Source organism: Budorcas taxicolor, chromosome 6 (genome assembly GCF_023091745.1).
Source record: "Budorcas taxicolor isolate Tak-1 chromosome 6, Takin1.1, whole genome shotgun sequence".
Classification (NCBI taxonomy): domain Eukaryota; kingdom Metazoa; phylum Chordata; class Mammalia; order Artiodactyla; family Bovidae; genus Budorcas; species Budorcas taxicolor.
In genome coordinates this window covers 8,446,336-8,466,241 of record NC_068915.1, presented here as the reverse complement: position 1 = coordinate 8,466,241, position 19,906 = coordinate 8,446,336, and positions in this window count along the sequence as shown.

Genomic DNA, 19,906 nt, shown 5'->3' with positions numbered 1-19,906 from the left:
GAAGAAGGCTGAGCGCCGAAGAATTGATGCTTTTGAACTGTGGTGTTGGAAAAGACTCTTGAGAGTCCCTTGGACTGCAAGGAGATCCAACCAGTCCATTCTGAAGGAGATCAGCCCTGGGATTTCTTTGGAAGGAATGATGCGAAAGCCGAAACTCCAGTACTTTGGATATGTGAAGAGTTAACTCATTCGAAAATACTCTGATGCTGGGAGGGATTGGGGACAGGAGGGAAAGGGGACGACAGAGGATGAAATGGCTGGATGGCATCACTGACTCGATGGACGTGAGTCTGAGTGAACGCCATTCGTGGGGTCGCAAAGTGTCAGACACGACTGAGTGACTGAACTGAACTGAACTGAACTGAGACATTCTGAATTTTACCTTGATTCTTAAATAAAATATTTTTATGTTACTATATTTTTGAGCTGGGTTCCAGAATACGGTTATGTTTTTTATAATAGTTTTACCATTTGAATCTTGCTTTTCTAGTCTTGATTAAAACTATGTTTAGTCAAGGATTATTTTTTCTCCCACCTTTGTGGCAGCATCCTGCTTAATACTGTAACCAACTGTCCCTCCAACCGCACCCCACCCCGTGCCCAATTATAAAGTTTTCTACTTTGGTTGTTAAGCACATGTGTTGTTCCATATTCTCTTTAATGCCAGATATTCTTACCTCTAATTTTTTGAAGAAATCCTTTCCCTGGCACCAGGTATTGTCTTTACTTCATTCTCTGATTAGTAATCAACTGGATATTCAAGGAGGCCCTTCTGAATATATTTGAACTTCTTTCCTTAGATAACTCTCTTTTCTGCAGTACTCTGTCCTGCAAATTCTACCCACCCTGGCTTCATAAGACATGGAGTTCTATCTCCTTAATTCAGGGAGCTACCAGGCTCCAATAATGTATTTGTTTTAGACCTGTTATCTTCCTTTAGTGTTAACTGTGAAATTCCATTGCTTAGTCTTGAAAATAATGATAGTGAAAAATAGTCTCAAAGAGAGAACATATTGTTTCTCCTTTTGCAGCTAGAGAAGTAGAGACACAATTCAAATTCATAAATTTAGAGCTGATATCAAATTGAGAATATTCTCAAAATGCCAGTCTTCTTTCTTGTCAAATGTGGAGGCTGTATAAAAAACGTACAATTCTGTTTTATTTTCTATTATTGCAAAATTCTCCTTGGAAGTATTACTTGAACAAATCAATATTTTAAGATGTCTGGATTTTAGAGATCAACCTATGCCCTGTCATTAAACAGCTTATAGCTTCTAATTATCCAAATTCTATCATTATGGTTGTTGTTTGATGTAATAATATTTTACTCCCGTGTATTCCTGAGAAGGAAGTGTGTAGTGTACACCTGCAGAATTTAAATTTGACACTTCTGATTTTTCCTTCAGAGTTGAATGAAAAGACAAGCCACAGACGGAGAAAATATTTGCTCTTTGTACATCATGTATTGCATAATGAGCTTGCATCCAGAATATGGTCTTTAGAAATAATTTTAGAAGCTCAGACTCTTAACGAATATAATAAATTTCATAAAAAATATGATTCAATTTTTTTTTAATGGGCAAAAGATTCGGACACTTTCCCAAAGATAGATGACCAACAAACTCATGAAAACATATTCGACATCATCAGTCCCTGGGGAAATGCAACTTATAACCACCTAGCAATATTTGCAATATCCATCAACATATGGAATAGACACATAAATTGTAAGGTTTCCATACTTTAGAGCCAGACACGACTTAGTGACTGAACAACAACAATACTATAAGATAGAATACTGTGCTGCATTTAAAATAAATTAAGTATTGACTCATGCTGCAACATAATGAATTTCAAAAAAAGTATCTCAGTAAAAAAAAAAAAATAAGAACAAAATTAAAGATACATACTCTATAACTCTTTCATATGAAATTTGAAAGCATACACACTGATCCACTTTGACAAAGCAGATCAGCCTTTGCCTGGGGATTGGCTATAGAGGTAGGAGGGAGGCATTGCAAAGAAACAAAAGGAAATTTGGGGGAATAATGAATATGCTCGTTATCTTAATGGTTAAATAAATTAACATATTTATTTGAGCTTTGAAAACTGTGTATTTAAATATGTGCTTCAAGTAGCATTGTCTCATTAAACAAAGGAATGAAAACAAACAGAAAAGGACTCTCATCAAGGAGAGAGATGAAGTAAAGCCCTCCACCTTTTAGGAAGTCTAGGGGCTATGGTTTTACTTTTATAACACTTGAGGATATTCCAGAACCAGGAAACTCCTCATATGATTGAGTGTTTCAAGATTTTTTGCAAATGCTAAAAATGCTTTGATAGATGAGCTTAAAAATTAATTTTGATAGTACATAAATAATGCGACTGGGTTTGAGTAAACTATCCATACAGCAGCTAATTTTTAGTATGAAGAAATACTAAACCATTGCTGTTAAAAAAGTACCATTGAAAATAAGCTGTCCAAGTTCTTGTGTGGCTGCATTTGGATTCTGTAACTAACTCGCAGTGCTCTGAAGCACAAACAGCCTTGCCCTAGTCTCCACTAGCTTGGAGAGATAAAAGGCTACATGAAACCTACATTTTGTATCCAAAGAGAGGTCTAAAAGCATTTGAATGCAATGTCAAACAATTTTCATGGTGTCTTTAAATTTAACAAATACCAGTGAAAGGCAACAACTAACTGTAAAAGGCCAGCTTCTCTTCACAGCCCACTTTATTCTCATGAAGCAGCTTTCTCAAATTTTTGCTCCAGCAATCCTCTTTTTCTCTTCACTTTAATTTACTTTTTTCAGTGAAGAAAACTGCCTTTCTCTATCTGTGATAAATAATAAGGTCTTTTCAACCGGAGAGAATAAGATTGGCTGCAGAGATTTCATTATTATCTCAATAAAATACTTCTAGAGCCAGAGAAAATAACCCTCAAAGTACAATTGGTTAAGCACTTTAGTTAATTATGATGTCACTATAGGATAATATAAAATATGTGTACCAAACACAGGGAAATGGACTCTAATTGCTGACATTTGTCAATTATTTGTAGGGAATAATTTTTATCATTTCTCAAAATAATTGACAAGGCAGAGTCCAGAAATCATTTTAAAAGAGTCATTAATATACATTTTGTAACCCTTTGAGACGTAATAATTATCGTTTGGCAAACAGAATCCTTCATACTGGTACTTGGTCAGTGCTCTCCTGGAATTTCTTCAGTAGTTTTCAAGAAGTATGAAATCATCTCTAAGAAGGAAAAGAAAACAAAAAATCTTCCAATCTTCCTAATATAGAATACATTTTAAAAGTTTCCTTTAGTATCTAAACCTCTATGTTATTTTCTGATGCTTCAGTTCAATTCAGTTTAGTCACTCAGTTGTGTCAGATTTGTTGCAGCCCCATGGACTGCAGCACGCCAGACTTCCCTATCCATCACAAACTCCCAGAGCTTGCTCAAACTCATGTCCATCGAGTCAGTGGACATCCAACCATCTCATCCTCTGTCTTCCCCTTCTCCTCCTGACTTCAATCTTTATTGGCATCAGGGTCTTCCAGTAAGTCAGTTCTTCACATCAGGTGGCCAAAGTATTGGAGCTTCAGCTTCAGCATCAGCCCTTCCAATGAATATTCAGGACTGATTTCCTGATTTCCTAGGATGGACTGATTGGATCTCCTTGCAGTTCAAGGGACTCTCAAGAGTCTTCTCCAACACCATAGTTCAAAAGCATCAATTCTTTGGCACTCAGCTTTCTTTATAGTCCAGCTCTTACATCCATACATGAATACTGGGAAAACTATAGCTTTGACGAGTTGGACCTTTGTTGGCAAAGTAATGTCTCTGCTTTTTAATATGCTGTCTAGGTTGGTCATAGCTTTTCTTCCAAGGAGCAAGTGTCTTTTAAAGGCTGCAGTCACCATCTGCAATGATTTTGGAGCCCAAGAAAATAAAGTCTGACACTATTTCCACTGTTTCCCCATCTATTTGCCATGAAGTGATGGAACCAGATGCCATGATTTTAGTTTTTTGAATGTTGAGTTTTAGACCAGCTTTTTCACTCTCCTCTTTCACTTCCATCAAGATGCTCTTCAGTTCCTCTTTGTTTTCTGCCACAAGGATGGTGTCATCTGCATATCTCTAGTCTTTCCCTTTCTATTGTTTTCCTCTATTTCTTTGCATGGATCACTGAGGAAAGCTTTCTTATCTCTCCTTGCTATTCTTTGGAACTCTGCATTCAGATGGGTATACCTTGCCTTTTCTCCTTTGCCTTGAGCTTCCCTTTTTTTCTCAGTTATTTGCATTCTGATGCTCACTTCCATGTTAAAAACTGTACTAGATAAAAGTATAAATTTGAATGCCTTAAACAAAATAATTCACAATGTAAAAAATATATCAGCAATTACAATAATTAAGTTTTCACACTTGTGACTTGACACAAAACATACGTTAAGTAATTCCTTCATTAGCTACACAGTAACTGTGTAGTATTAGACTTTGAAAATGCTAAGCTGTACTATCTTAACCTATGTATTATCGAAATTAGCCTCTCCTTTGTCTATCTGCCTTTTTGTCAATATGTCCTTGATCCTCATGTCTGCATCTCTTTATCCAACCTTCTCTGAACTAAATATTTATAAAATAACTTCCTTCTGATAACCTCTAACTGTATGATTAACAGGTATATTAATATTTTATTGCTGCTGTAAAAAACTACCACAAATTTATTGATTTCAACCACATAATAATATTGTATTTCTATAGACTAGAATTCTATCACAGGCTACTCCTGAGCTAAAATCAACCTGTCAGTAGTGTTGAGTTCCCTTCTTGAGGTTTTCTGAGAAAATCCATTTCCTTGTCTTTTCTGGAAGCCACCTGCATTCCTTGGATTATGTCCCACTTAACCATATTCAGAGTCAGCATCATTAAGTTGAGTCCTCACTCTGCCATCTTTCTCATTCTCCTTCTTGTACTTCTCTCTTCCACTCTTAAAAAAAAACATAATTACATTGGATCCATCCAGATAATACACACTAATTTCTCTGTTTTTAATGTCCACTTATTTGAATACTTCAGTTCAGTTCAGTTCAGTTGCTCAGTTGTGTCCGACTCTTTGCAACCCCATGAATCGCAGCATGCCAGGCCTCCCTGTTCATCACCAACTTCCAGAGTTCACTCAATTCCCCACTAATATATACAGTAATGTACTCAACAGTTTCCAAATCTGGATGTAAAAATCTTTGGGAAGTCATCAATCTGCTGCCACAATAAACCACCTTAAGAAACACAAAATTCTCTCCATCTCTCCTAAGAGGTCAGTTCTTCCCCCCATTTTTTTTCCCCATCTGAGTACTTACTACTTTCAGGCCAATTCATGTGTTCATCCTAAGTCACTTCAGTTATGTCTGACTCTGTGCAACTGTGGGTTGTAGCCCATCAGGCTCCTCTCTTCATGAAATTCTCCAGGCAAGAATACTGGTGTGGGTTGCCACACCCTCCTCCAGGGGATCTTCCTTACCCAGGGATTGAATCTGTCTCTCATGTCTCCTGCATTGGCGATTCAGGTCAATACCTTAGAATAAATAGCCCCTTGTCTCCTCTCAGTTTCTTTACTCCTCATCCAACCAGCTGCAAGACTTGAGGCTCTAAAATCAACATAAATCCCAATATCTCCCTTTCCACTGTGACTACACACGTCCATGCCTGGATTATTTTCACTGGACAGTCATTGCAGCCACCAAACAGTCTGCAGTTTTTCACACAGCATCCAGGGTAATGTTTTAACCATAATTCTATTTCCATTATTTATCTGCTTTAAATTTTTAAAAAGCTTTCTATGCACTTAGGAAAAACATTCAAATTCCATATTTTGCATACCCTTAGCTCCCACTGGTTTGGTCTATACCTACCTCCTTCTTTCTTGCTATTTTCTAAACACAATTTTGCCTTCTTTTCGCTCTTCATTTTTATTAAATTCCGCAATGTAATTCTGATACTAACTACCTGGAGTTAGTGTAGACTTCTCAGGTTGACCTCTGAGTCTCCAGAAAACTCTTCTCTTCAGAGGAGGTGAAGCTGAAAGCTCTGAGGTTCATCAGCCACCTGTACAACTCAGTTCAGTTCAGTTCAGTCGCTCAGTCATGTCCGACTCTTTGCGACCCCATGAATGGTAGCACGCCAGGCCTCCCTGTCCATCACCAACTCCCGGAGTTCACTCAGACTCACGTCCATCGAGTCAGTGATGCCATCCAGCCATCTCCTCCTCTGTCGTCCCCTTCTCCTCCTGCTCTCAATCCCTCGCAACGTCAGAGTCTTTTCCAATGAGTGAACTCTTTGCATGAGGTGGCCAAAGTACTGGAGCTTCAGCTTTAGCATCATTCCCTCCAAAGAAATCCCATAAATGTGGTGATTCTCACTGTCCTCTCAGGTTTGATAATTTTCTAGAATGACTCATGGAACTCAAGAAAGTACTATAATTATGAATGCAGTTTTATTATAAAGGATACAAACCACAATCAATGAAATGAAGAGACTCAAAGGGTGAGGATAGGAGGGTTCCGAACATGGAGCTTCTTTGTCCTCAAGATGTGTCAATTTCCTGGCACACCAACATGTGTCACCCGCCAGCAAGGACACTCTATCTGTGTGGTTCAGATTGTATTAGACTTTAATCACATAGGCTTGGCTGACTGACTGGCCAGTGACTGAACACAACCTCCTCTTCTTGTCCTCCCAGGAAATCTGATATTAGCTGGCCAAAGTCTCAGGTTTCATATCTCGGGATTCCCAGGACTTGTGAAAAATCTCCAAATAGTTAATCTTACTATTTCCTTCTTTTTTTTTTTTTTTTTTTCTCTACCTACCTTCTACTGTCCATCCAATTTTTATATAGCCTGCTTCAAAAAGAGACTTCCGTAAACTCGATTACAATACAGACATAAAATAAGTGTTTAAATGAAAAATAAGATTATTTATAAAGAAGAAAGCAAGAACAACAAATATCTAGTAAAGTTATTATTTTAATGTGACTACATAAACATTTTCATGTGGCAAGTGCAATAAAACAAATACACAAATACATAGAGTGCTCTATTAGTATCCATTCTTTTATTAAGGTGTACCTAATAGTTCGTTGGAAGGACTGATTATGCTGAAGCTGAAACTCCACTTTGGCCACCTGATGTGAAGAGCTGACTCACTGGAAAAGACTCTGATGCTGAGAAAGATTGAAGGCAGGAGAGGAAGGGGATGACAGAGATTGAGATTGTTGGAGGGCATCACCAACCCAATGGGCATGAGTTGAGCAAGCTCGGGGAGTTGGTGATGGACAGGGAAGCCTGGCATGCTGCAGTCCATGGGGTCAGAAAGAGTTAGACATGACTGAGTGACTGAACTAACCTAATAGTTCCTAAGCAGAGTCAAAATTTTTAATGAGTTGAATTATCCTACTTGAGAAATGAGAACACTGAGGTTTTTGCATGCCCACTGTAGTATATCCCTGGTTTGGCTCCTCACAAGGAGCCTAATTCACCAACACTTCTGGTCTGCTCTGTGGGTGGACCAAAGATGCAGACATGCAGTGCAGTGAAAGGTGAGTGAGGGGTAGACATGGAGATAGACAGTTCCCGCCACAACCCAAGCACTGTGCTAAGAATGTCACCACTTAGGTAGTGTTCCCACCTGACATACAAGAGAACTGGAGCCCTTAGTGACTTTAAATAATCTTCTTTTGGTCACAAAGCTAACAATTGACAAAACTAATTACTTTCTGCATTAACTAGGTTATGAATAATTCATTGGAAAAATTTCAGGCAATGCTGCAGTGCTCACTGTGGACCATATTCCACAACCTTTGGCCAAGTTAAAGTGGCCATTTCATCAGTGGTTATCCAGGCATAGTTTTTAACCCAAGCACTGACTTTTGTTAAAGACATCTTTAACTATATTCTTTGTCAGTACTTCTTTCCTTTAATAGGGCTTCCCTGATAGTTCAGTTGGTAAAGAATCTGCCTGCAGTGCAGGAGACCCTGGTTCAATTCCTGGGTTGGAAACATCCCCAGGTGAAGGGAAAGGATACCCACTCCAGTATTCTGGCCTAGAGAATTCCAGGGACTCTACAGTCCATGGGGTCGTATAGAGTCAGACACGACTGAGCGACTTTCACTTTCCTTTAATATGTCATTAAAAAGGCAATTTGTAGAATATTTTATTATTGAAACCAAATCCAGAAAATACCATAAACTCAGATATTCTGGGAGTATCTGAAAATTCTTCAACTAGGAAGCAAATGTTTCATACTGTAACTGTATTACTGTAACTTAGTATTCTAACGCTTTTCATATTATCTGCAATATTGTCCATACATATTTAAATAGTATTTGCTGGAAAAGAAATGCACTTTAGTTTGTAGTGTTTTTTTTTTTTTTTAATCAATTTAATATATTGAGAAGAGTAAGTATTTTTATAACAGTAAATGTTTGAGTTTCCTCCTTAAATTTAAAAATCTTAAGAAAAAGATATTCACAAAATTTATCATTATATTTAGTAAAGTTTTCTAACGTATTTAATTGAGCATGGCATAGATTGAAACTGCAAGAGAAATTTCAGATATTTCTCTTCATTTTCATTGTTCCAAGTGTTTGGTTTTAAATTTATTAGCAATCCTAATTGGTTGACCCTATCATCATTTGCTACCTTTCCAAGTTACTGAACTATTATTATTCTACTGTTTTGTCTGGACTTCTTTTTGGAGAGTCATTTACCCAACAGGAACTCTACATTAAGTCACTCACAGCATTGTTCACAAAGAGAGGAGTAGAGCCTCTGGCCAATAGACTTTCAGCCTTAATTCATCTTACTGGTATTTGCAATGTTAAGGACCATTGTCTCACTTTTAGCCAGTACAATGCAGCCAAGGTGATGTGATGGGTGCAGGTATGTGTGATTGCGTAAGAGTAGTGTCATCTTGCTAGTCTCCTCTCTCTCTCTGTCTCGCTCCCTCGCTGTCTGTGATGAAGCAGTCCACTATGAATCTTAAACCCCAAGGAGCTGATTGATGTCAACGCCTTGTGAGCCAAGGAAGAAATTTCTGTCCTCCTCCAAATTCCAGATGGACTCTATCTCCCACCAATACATTGCAGCTTGGTGAGACAGGCACAGAATCCAGCTAAGCTGTGTCCAGATTTCTGAAACTCAAATAATAAATTTGTGTTTTAAGTCAGTAAGTTTGTGGTTGAAACATGAGAAATAAATAATTAACAGAACCTCTGTACTTCCCTACCTGTAGTTCTCTCTTTTCAGAGACAGAAACTTCTAGGGTGGTTGGGAAAATATAGATATGCACAGGTAGCAGAAGCCATAATAACACCCATATCAAACCAAATACCTCTTCTTTCTTTGATCCCTCTCTTCAGTCCACAGAGGTTCCTATCCAGTGCACCTCACTCAGTTCAGTTCAATTCAGTTGCTCAGTCATGCCCAACACTTTGAGACCCCGTGAATGGCAGCATGCCAAGCCTGTCTGTCCATCACTAACTTCCTGAGTTCACCCAGACTCATGTCCATCAAGTCGGTGATGCCATCCAGCCATCTCATCCTCAGTTGTCCCCTTCTTCTCCTGTCCCCAGTCCCTCCCAGCATCAGAGTATTTTCTAATGAGTTAATTCTTTGTATGAGGTGGCCAAAGTATTGGAGTTTCAGCTTTAGCATCAGTCCTTTCAAAGAACACCCAGGACACATCTCCTTTAGAATGGACTGACTGGAACTCCTTGCAGTCCATGGGACTCTCAAGAGTCTTCTCCAACACCACAGTTCAAAAGCATCAATTCTATAGCACTCAGCTTTCTTCACAGTACAACTTTCACATCCATACATGACCGTCTAGCCTTGACTAGCTTTGTTGGCAAAGTAATGTCTCTGCTTTTTTGTATGCTGTCTAAATTGGTCATAATTTTCCTTCCAAGGAGTAAGCATCTTTTAATTTCATGGCTGCAATCACCATCTGCAGTGATTTTGGAGCCCCAGAAAACAAAGGCTGACACTGTTTCTACTGTTTCCCCATCTATATCCTATGAAGTGATGGGACCAAATGCCATGATCTTAGTTTTCTGAATGTTGAGCCAACTTTTTCACTCTCCTCTTTCACTTTCATCAAGAGGCTTTTTAGCTCCTATTCACTTTCTGCCATAACGGTGATGTCATCTGCATATCTGAGGTTATTGCTATTTCTCCCAGCAATCTTGATTCCAGCTTGTGCTACTTCTAGCCCAGCATTTTTCATAATGTACACTACATATAATTTAAATAAGCAGGTGACGATATTCAGCCTTGATGTATTCCTTTTCCTATTTGGAACCAGTCTGTTGTTCTGTGTCCAGTTCTAACTGTTGTTTCCTGATCTGCATATCAATTTCTCAAGAGGTAGGTCAGGTGGTCTGGTATTCCCATCTGTTTCACAATCTTCCACAGTTTATTGTGATACACACAGTCAAAGGCTTTGGCATAGTCAATAAAGCAAAAAACTCCTATTGCCAAATTCAGACTTGAATAGAAAAAAGTAGGGAAAACCACTATATCATTCAGGTATGACCTACATCAAATCCCTTATGATTATACAGTGGAAGTCAGAAATAGATTTAAGGGACTAGATCAGATAGATGAGTGCCTGATGAACTATGGATGGAGGTTCATGACATTGTACAGGAGATAAGGATCAAGACCATCCGCATTGAAAAGAAATGCAAAAAAGCAAAATGGCTATCTGGGGAGGCCTGACAAATAGCTGTGAAAAGAAGAGAAGTGAAAGGCAAGGGAGAAAAGGAAAGATATAAGCATCTGAATGCAGAGTTCCAAAGAATAGCAAGGAGAGATAAGAAAGCCTTCCTCAGTGATCAGTGCAGAGAAATAGAGGAAAACAACAGAATGGGAAAGACGAGAGATCTCTTCAAGAAAATTAGAGATACCAAAGGAATATTTCATGCAAAGATGAGCTCGATAAAGGACAGAAATGGAACGGACCTAAGGTTTTAAGAAGAGGTGGCAAGAATACTCAGAAGAACTGTACAAAAAAGATCTTCATGACCAAGATAATCATGATGGTGTGATCACTTTCCTAGAGCCAGACATCCTGGAATGTGAAGTCAAGTGGGCCTTAGAAAGCATCAATACAAACAAAGCTAGTGGAAGTGATGGAATTCTTGTTAAGCTATTTCAAATCCCAAAAGAGGATGCTGTGAAAGTGCCACACTCAATATGCCAGCAAATTTGGAAAACTCAGCAGTGACCACAGGACTGGAAAAGGTCAGTTTTCATTCCAATCCCAAAGAAAGGCAATGCCAAAGAATGCTCAAACTTCATGCAGAATCATCTGAAATGGCTACTGTCAATGACAACATGTTTCTATTTTTTTAAAAATCACTCCTTTATTTGTGTATTGGCAGTGGTTTTTCTACTCTTTTTGCTCCATCATGATGTCCGATGTTGACTGGTTTTCTCTATGGTGTGTACAAAATATAATATTCTTTTAAGATCACAATATTGCAAATGACTGTGAAAGAACCTGGAGGACTAAAGAAGTTCCGCTGTGATCCCTCAGCTCTTTCTCACTAGTTTTCTGGTTAAACCAAAAGTGTTAAGCAAACCATGCCCACAGAATTGCTCTCCTTACGTTCTGGTTCTGATAATGCATGCGTGGTCAGTTGTGTCAGTCGTGTCTGACTCTTTGAAGCCTTATGGACTGCAGCCTGCCAGTCCCTCTGTCCCTAGGATTCTCCAGACAAGAACACTGGAGTAGGTTGCCATGCTCTCCTCCAGAGGATCTTCACATCCCAGGAATCAAACCTGCATCTTTTATGTTTCCTGCATTGGCAGGAGGGTTCTCTACCACTAGCATCACCTGAGAAGCCCTGTCCTGATATAACTCAAGTTAAATTTCTACATCTTCCAAGAATTTGACTAATGGACAAAATGCCCAAGAAAACTGAATCACTGTCTGATATGTGGAAGAGAAATGGGAAAAAAATAAGAGGCAATGTGATGACAGTAGTTTTAAGTTAAACTTTGGTTAATTTTTCCAATTTTATAAAAAATTATAAATACTTGAACATTTCATTACCCCCTCTGATTCCCTGGTGGCTCAGATGGTAAAGCATCTGCCTGCAATGCAGGAGACCTGGGTTTGTTCTTTGGGTCGGGAAGATTCCCTGAAGAAGGAAATGGCAAGCCACTGCAGTACTCTTGCCTAGAAAATTCCATGGATGCAGGAGCCTGGTGGGCTACAGTCCATGGGGTCTCAAAGAGTTGGGCACGACTGAGCAACTTCACTCACTGCAGTATTTTGCACAGGTCTATGCAAATGAACTGCTCTGCTTTAATCTTCCTTAGCTTTATAGGGTATTTATTTGTGCATGCCTTTCCACTATTAAAACCAGATACATTCTTTAGTACTACCAGAGTTATTTATTTTTTAAAAAGTAAAAAAATAATTTTCTTCAATTCATAATGCACAATGTTATAAATTTTTCAATAACCAAATCATAAAGTCTGTTACTTGAGAAAATGTATAAAACCTTTCAATAATCTGGTCTCAACTTTTATCTTCTATTTGATCTTCACAAGTCTCCTTCATGTGTGGGTCTCCTTCACCCACGCACATATATATGTCATTTCCTTTACCCATTCATCTGTCACTGGACATTTAGGTTATTTTCATATCTTGGCTATTGTGGATAATGCTTCTGTGAATATGGGAGTGCAGATATTTTATCAAGATAGTGATTTAATCATCTCCTGATATACATTATATATGTGTGTGTGTGTGTATACATACATACACACGGGCTTCCCTGATAGCTCAGTGGGTAAAGAATACACTGCAATGCATGAGACACTAGCAAAGTAATGCTCAAAATTCTCCAAGTGAGGCTCAAAAATATGTGAACCAAGAACTTCCAGGTATTCAAGCTGGATTTAGAAAAGGCAGAGGAACCAGAGATCAAGCTGCCAACATACATCAGATCATAGAAAAAGCAAGAGAGTTCCAGAAAAACATCTACTTTTTCTTTATTGACTACATCAAAGCCTTTGACTGTGTGAAGTGAAGTGAAGTTGCTCAGTCATGTCTGACGCTTTGCGATCCCATGGACGGGCTCCTCCGTCCATGGGATTTTCCAGGCAAGAATACTGGGGTGGGTTGCCATTTCCTTCTCCAGGAGAACTTCCCAACCCAGGGCTCAAACCCTGGTCTTCTGCATTGTACGTAGACACTTTACCATATGAGTCACAAGGGAAGCCCAGAAAGGAAAAAAAAAAAAAAAACTATTTTGAGCCCCTTTTTTTTTGAGGGGGGGGCAAGAATACTGGAGTGGGTTGCCATTCCCTTCTCCAGGAGATCTTCCTTATCCAGGGATTGAACTCAGGTTGCCCGCATTGTAGGCAGACACTTTACCATCTGAGCCACCAGGGAAGTCCAGAAGCAACAGTTAGAACCGAACATGGAACAACAGACTGATTCCAAATTGGGAAAGGAGTATGTCAAGGCCGAATATTGTCACCCTGCTTACTTAACTTTTATGCAGAGTACTTCATGTGAAATGCCAGGCTAGATGAAGCACAATCTAGACTCACGATTGCCAGGAGAAATATCAATAACATCAGATAGGCAGATGACACCATCCTTATGGCAGAAAGCGAAAAAGAAGTAAAGAGGATCTTGATGAAAGTGAAAGAGGACAGTAAAAAAGTTTGACTGTGTGGATCACAACAAACTGTGGGAAATTCTTCAAGAAATGGAAGTATCAGACTACCTTACCTTCCTCCTGAGAAATCTGTACACAGGTCAAGAAGCAACAGTTAGAACCAAACATGGAACAACAGACTGGTTCCAAATCAGGAAAGGAGTACGTCAAGGCTGTATATTGTCACCCTGATTATTTAATTTCTATGCAGAGTACTTCATGCATAATGCCAGGCTAGAAGAAACACAACTGAGAATCAAGATTGCTGAGAGAAATACCAATAACCTCAGATATGCAGATGACACTATCCTTATGGCAGAAAGCAAAAAAGAAGCAAAGAGGCTCTTGATGAAGGTGAAAAAGGACTGAAAAAGTTGGCTTAAAATTCAACATTCCAAAAACTAAGATCATAGCATCTGGTCTCATCACTTCAATGCAAAGAGATGTAGAAACAATAGAAACAGTGAAAGACTAAATTTTGGGGCTCCAAAATCACTACAGATGGTGACTTCAGTCATGAAATTAAAAGATGCTTGCTTCTTGGAAGAAAAGCTATAGCCTACCTAGACAGCATATTAAAAAACAGAGACATTACTTTGCCGACAAAGGTCCATCTAGTTAAAGTTATGGTTTTTTCAATAGTCGTGTATGGATTTGAGAGTTGGACTATAAAGGAAGTTGAGAGCTGAAGCATTGATGCTTTTGAACTGTGGTGTTGGAGAAGACTCTTGAGAGTCCCTTGGACTGCAAGGAGATCCAACCAATCCATCCTAAAGGAAATCAGTCCTGAATATTCATTGGAAGGGCTGATGCTGAAGGTGAAACTCCAATACATTGGCCACCTTATGTGAAGTACTGACCCATTCGAAAAGCCCCTGATACTCAGAAGGATTGAAGGCAGGAGAAGAAGGGGATGACAGAGGATGAGATGGTTGGATGGCATCACCAGCTTGATGGACATGAGTTTGAGTAAGCTCCGAGAGTTGGTGATCCACAGGGAAGCCTGGCGTGCTGCAGTCCATGGGGTTGCAGAGAGTCGGACATGACTGACTGACTGAACTGAACTGATACATACACACACAGAGAAGTTACTATGAAAGTAGAACTCTAATGTTTTTAAAATAATAGCAAAAGCAGCAACATGGCACCCAACTCCTGTACTCTTGCTTGGCAAATCCCATGGACGGAGGAGCCTGGTGGGCTGCCGTCCATGGAGTGGCAAAGAGTCGGGTACGACTGAGCGACTTCACTTTCACATTTCACTTTCATGCATTGGAGAAGGAAATGGCAACCCACTCCAGTGTTCTTGCCTGGAGAATCCCAGGGGCAGCAGAGCTGGGTGGGTCTCACAGAGTCGGACACAACTGAAGCGACTTAGCAGCAGCAGCAGCAAGCATGTGTTAACATCTTATTCTAATTTTGGTAATCCTCTTACAACATCAGTTCAGTCACTCGGTCATGTCTGACTCTTTGCAACCCCATGAATTGCAGCACGCCAGGCTTCCCTGTCCATCATCAACTCCCGGAGGTCACTCAGACTCATGTCCGTCGAGTTAGTGATGACATCCAGCCATCTCATCCTCGGTCATCCCCTTCTCCTCTTGCCCCCAATCCCTCCCAGCATCAAAGTCTTTTCCAATGAGTCAACTCTTCGCATGAGGTGGCCAAAGTAGTGGAGTTTCAGCTTTAGCATCATTCCTTCCAAAGAAATCCCAGGGTTGATCTCCTTCAGAATGGACTGGTTGGATCTCCTTGAAGTCCAAGGGACTCTCAAGAGTCTTCTCCACATCACAGTTCAAAAGCATCAATTCTTCGGCCCTCAGCCTTCTTCACAGTCCAACTCTCACATTCATACATGACCACTGAAAAAACCATAGCCTTGACTACATGGACCTTAGTCGGCAAAGTAATGTCTCTGCTTTTGAATATGCTATCTAGGTTGGTCATAACTTTTCTTCCAAGGGGTAAGCGTCTTTTAATTTCATGGCTGCAGCCACCATCTGCAGTGATTTTGGAGCCCAAAAAAATAAAGTCAGACACTGTTTCCACTGTTTCCCTATTTCCCATGAAGTGATGGGACCGGATGCTATGATCTTCGTTTTCTGAATGTTGAGCTTTAAGCCAACTTTTTTACTCTCTTCTTTCACTTTCATCAAGAGGCTTTTTAGTTCCTCTTCACTTTCTGCCATAAGGGTGGTGTCATTTGCATATCTGAGGTTATTGATATTTCTCCTGGCAATCTTGATTCCAGCTTGTGTTACAACTTAAACTTACACAATGCTATATGTCAATTATATCTCAATAAAGCCGGAGAAAAAGAAAAAAATCCTAGATATAGTAAAAATATATTGGTCCCAACGGATCTTGGTTATCTATAGTAGCTTTGAGAAGAGTTGCATTTTGTCAGTATCCATCTAAGCAATTTGTAGGATGCAGACAATCTTGAGCAAAGATTCAGTGTGTTCCAACATAACTGCCCATGTCTTTCCCATTCCAGATATTAGGCATTGTGACTGTAATTTATAAAATACCTAAATGATAAAATTTTTCTTTTGAGATCCCCTAAAAACCATTATCTCTTTCAAAATGTCCCAGTTGGACACCTGGTCTTTCAGAATGTAGCTTTTACTTTCTACTGCCTTAACTAGTAATGATTACATAACTATGTTACATTGCAACAGACTGCAAATGTATGTGCAAAGTACAGAAAAAAAGGTTATTAAAGGGAAGAACCATGTCTATTATTGCTTTTTTATTTCTTCTTATTGATTGTAATGTGGATATGAAAGTTACAGTTGAAACAGCAATTCTAAATCAGCAACATACTGAGTAAGGGAGACCTTACAACAACCAGTTCAAAAAAGCCTGTCCACCGGAACAGTTGGGCACATTTCCAGCCCTGAGGCTGCTGCCTCAATTTAACTTACCCAATTTAACTCTCAATTTTCTGAGAGAGAAATCAGTTTTTTTTGTATTTTGTCAAAACCAGTGCTGATTTGGACTTTCTGTTACTTTTGGCTGATGCAAGAAAATCTGTGCAACAACAAAATTTATTATTTTAATTTGGCTTCCAGGTAGACCTGAAAAGAGGGAGAAAGTATTCTAATATTTCAGAAACAAGTAATACAATTGACCTGTATATTACATGTAGTATTATAAATTAGCAGCATGTCTTAAGAACATATTAATGAAAAACACATATAGTATACTAACCAACACTTATAATGTCACTTGTTCAAAATTAGCAGGAAGATAGGGTTAAAGTTAGTCTCATGAGATATATTAAGCATAATGACTCGTAAATGGATTCACTCTATGTGTCCTGAACTCTCTGCTTTAAGCCTGCTAAGTTGAGAGCTGAGCAGAGTAGGAAATTCAAGAATGTCATTTGGTAAAAGCGTTTTCAATAACACTCAGTAATCTTTTCCCTGAATATATACCTAAACTATGCAGCTTTCCAATCTGAAATACTATCACTCCCTATAAAATTAAAGATTGCTGGAAATGTAAGAATAAAAATATATCAATAAACTTGGAATCTTGATGTACTGATAACAGTAAAATAGAAGAAAACTGCTGTACTGCTAGAAATAGAAGAGGCTTCAAGTCACCTCGGCTGTCGTTGGTGAAATACTGATGTAACACTATGCTATTTGCCTAAGAGAGTGATATCATGGAAATGTACTCTTTTGGTCAGGACAATCCTGCATAGTAAATTTAGCTGGGAAGGAAGTAGTACAAATCTGATTTACCTTTCCTTGATTTTCTGCCAACCTATAGATTCAGGGAAGTGTCCCAAATATTTGTCTTAAAGATCTCAGGGAAAGATATGCTAGAAATAATATGAAATAAGCTCTGTATTTGATATTTAGGGCAAATTAAGGTAAAAAGTGGTAAGTTGTTATTCTAAATTTTGTTTAAATCGGTTTACCTTACTTTATTAAAATCATACTGGTAATCTGCATCACTGTGAACAGACCAATCTCTTTGCACAAATATTGTGAAAAAGGTACATTCTGAAGTCAATGAGTGGTAATAGCTCAAGTTCCTCTACCCTTTCAAATCATTATACATAGATAATATATTCCTAAGCACCTCTCTGATTTCTAAATATTTTAATCAGTGCTATAAATATCTTTTTAAGAACATTAGTACAGAGATAATTTTAATAATTAAAAAATTATGTTACCTTAAGAGCAGATTTAACATTAATATCAAAATGCTTAGTTTGTATAATATACAATTATGTTGGGCTAGTCTATGCTATGGTAACAAATAACTTCCAAATGTCAGTGGCTTCACACAGAATATATATACTCACTCAAAATCTGCTGTGCATCTAGGCCTCAATTTAAGATAGTTGTTGTCTATGTGTAGACTCAATGGCCCCCACAGTCTCAGTCTTATGGCATCTTCTTATCACTTTTTTCCACAATCACCCATGCAGAGACTGTATGGGCTGCAGAGTTGAGCACCAGACATTAGATGCATCCACCTGAAAGGTTGTTGCCACTTGAGCAACAACCTTAACATAGCAGGTGATACAAATACCTTGTATAATTGGAAGGAGGAAAACTACAAATATTAGCAAAATGTACTAATGTCCACTACACTTGATATTTTTAATATAGACACACAGAGAAATTGCTTTGTTCAGATGATCAGAAGCATAGGGATCATATTTTATGATATGAGTCAGTTCAGTTTAGTTGCTCAGTCGTGTCCGACTCTTTGTGACCCCATGAACCACTGCATGCCAGGCCTCCCTGTCCATCACCAACTCTCAGAGTTTAGCCAAACCCATGCCCATTGAGTCAGTGATGCCATCCAACAATCTCATCCTCTGTCATCCCCTTCTCCTCCTGCCCTCCATCTTTCCCAGGATCAAGTCTTTTCAAATGAGTCAGCTCTTCGCATCAGGTGGCAAAAGTATTGGAATTTCAGCTTCAACATCAGTCCTTCCAATGAACACCCAGGACTAATTTCCTTTAGGATGGACTGGTTGGATCTCCTTGCAGTTCAAGGGACTCTCAAGAGTCTTCTCCAACATGACAGTTCAAAAGCATCAATTCTTTGGCACTCAGCTTTCTTTATAGTCCACCTCTCACATCCATATATGACTACTGGAAAAACCATAGCCTTGACTAGATGGACCTTTGTTGGCAAAGTAATGTCTCTGCTTTTTAATATGCTATTTAGGTTGGTCATAATTTTCCTTCCAAGGAGTAAGCGTCTTTTAATTTCATTGCTGCCGTTGTCATCTGCAATAGAGGCATGTGAATTATATTATGGACAGACCAGCTGACATCACTGAATTTAAACAGTAACTCTACTGATAGAATGAATAGATGACCCCATTGTTTTCTTTCCCCTTGGTTTATCTAAAAATATTCATTGTTTGAGTGTTTATATTATATTAAATATTCCTGGTTCACGTAAAAAGTGTCAAAGATCTAAGGAAGTCAAGCCAAAAAGAATGTAAATAAACACTGGAAGGACAAACCTGAAAAATGAATTTCCATGGAGGCCAGAAGTGGGCAGGAACAATCTAATAGCTGACAGGTATTGAGTGCTTGCTATTTGCCAAATAATTTAATCACTTTGCATGTGCTTTTAAATTTTAAATCAGAACACTCTGGTGTATATATTAACATTTTTATTTTACAAATGAGAAAATTGGTAAAATAACCCATCCAGGGTCATGTACCTGATCAGTGGTAGATAGCCAATAATCAACCCCATGGCCTGCAAGTAGTTTTTTTCCATCTGCCACCTGCCTTGTGCCTCCCAGGTTGCTCAGTGTTTAAAGAATCAGCCTGCAATGCAGGAGACGCAAGAGCTATGGTATTGATTCCTGGGTAAGGAACATCCCTTGGAGAAGGGCATAGCAATCCACTCCAGTACTCTTGCCTGGAGAATCCCATGGATAGAGAAGACTAGCCCCTACAATCCATAGGGTCGCAGAATCAGACATGAATGAAGCAACTGAGCACTCAAGCCACCTCCCTTACAGAGTTCATAATCATCAGTTGCAAATCAAGTTTTTATAGATGTTGTCAGTATTTTTATGTCTCTTCTCTATAATTTCATGAGCTATAAAATTTCCTTTATTCATACAATAAACATATTTTTACTTAATAAAACATTTAACATTCTCACACAT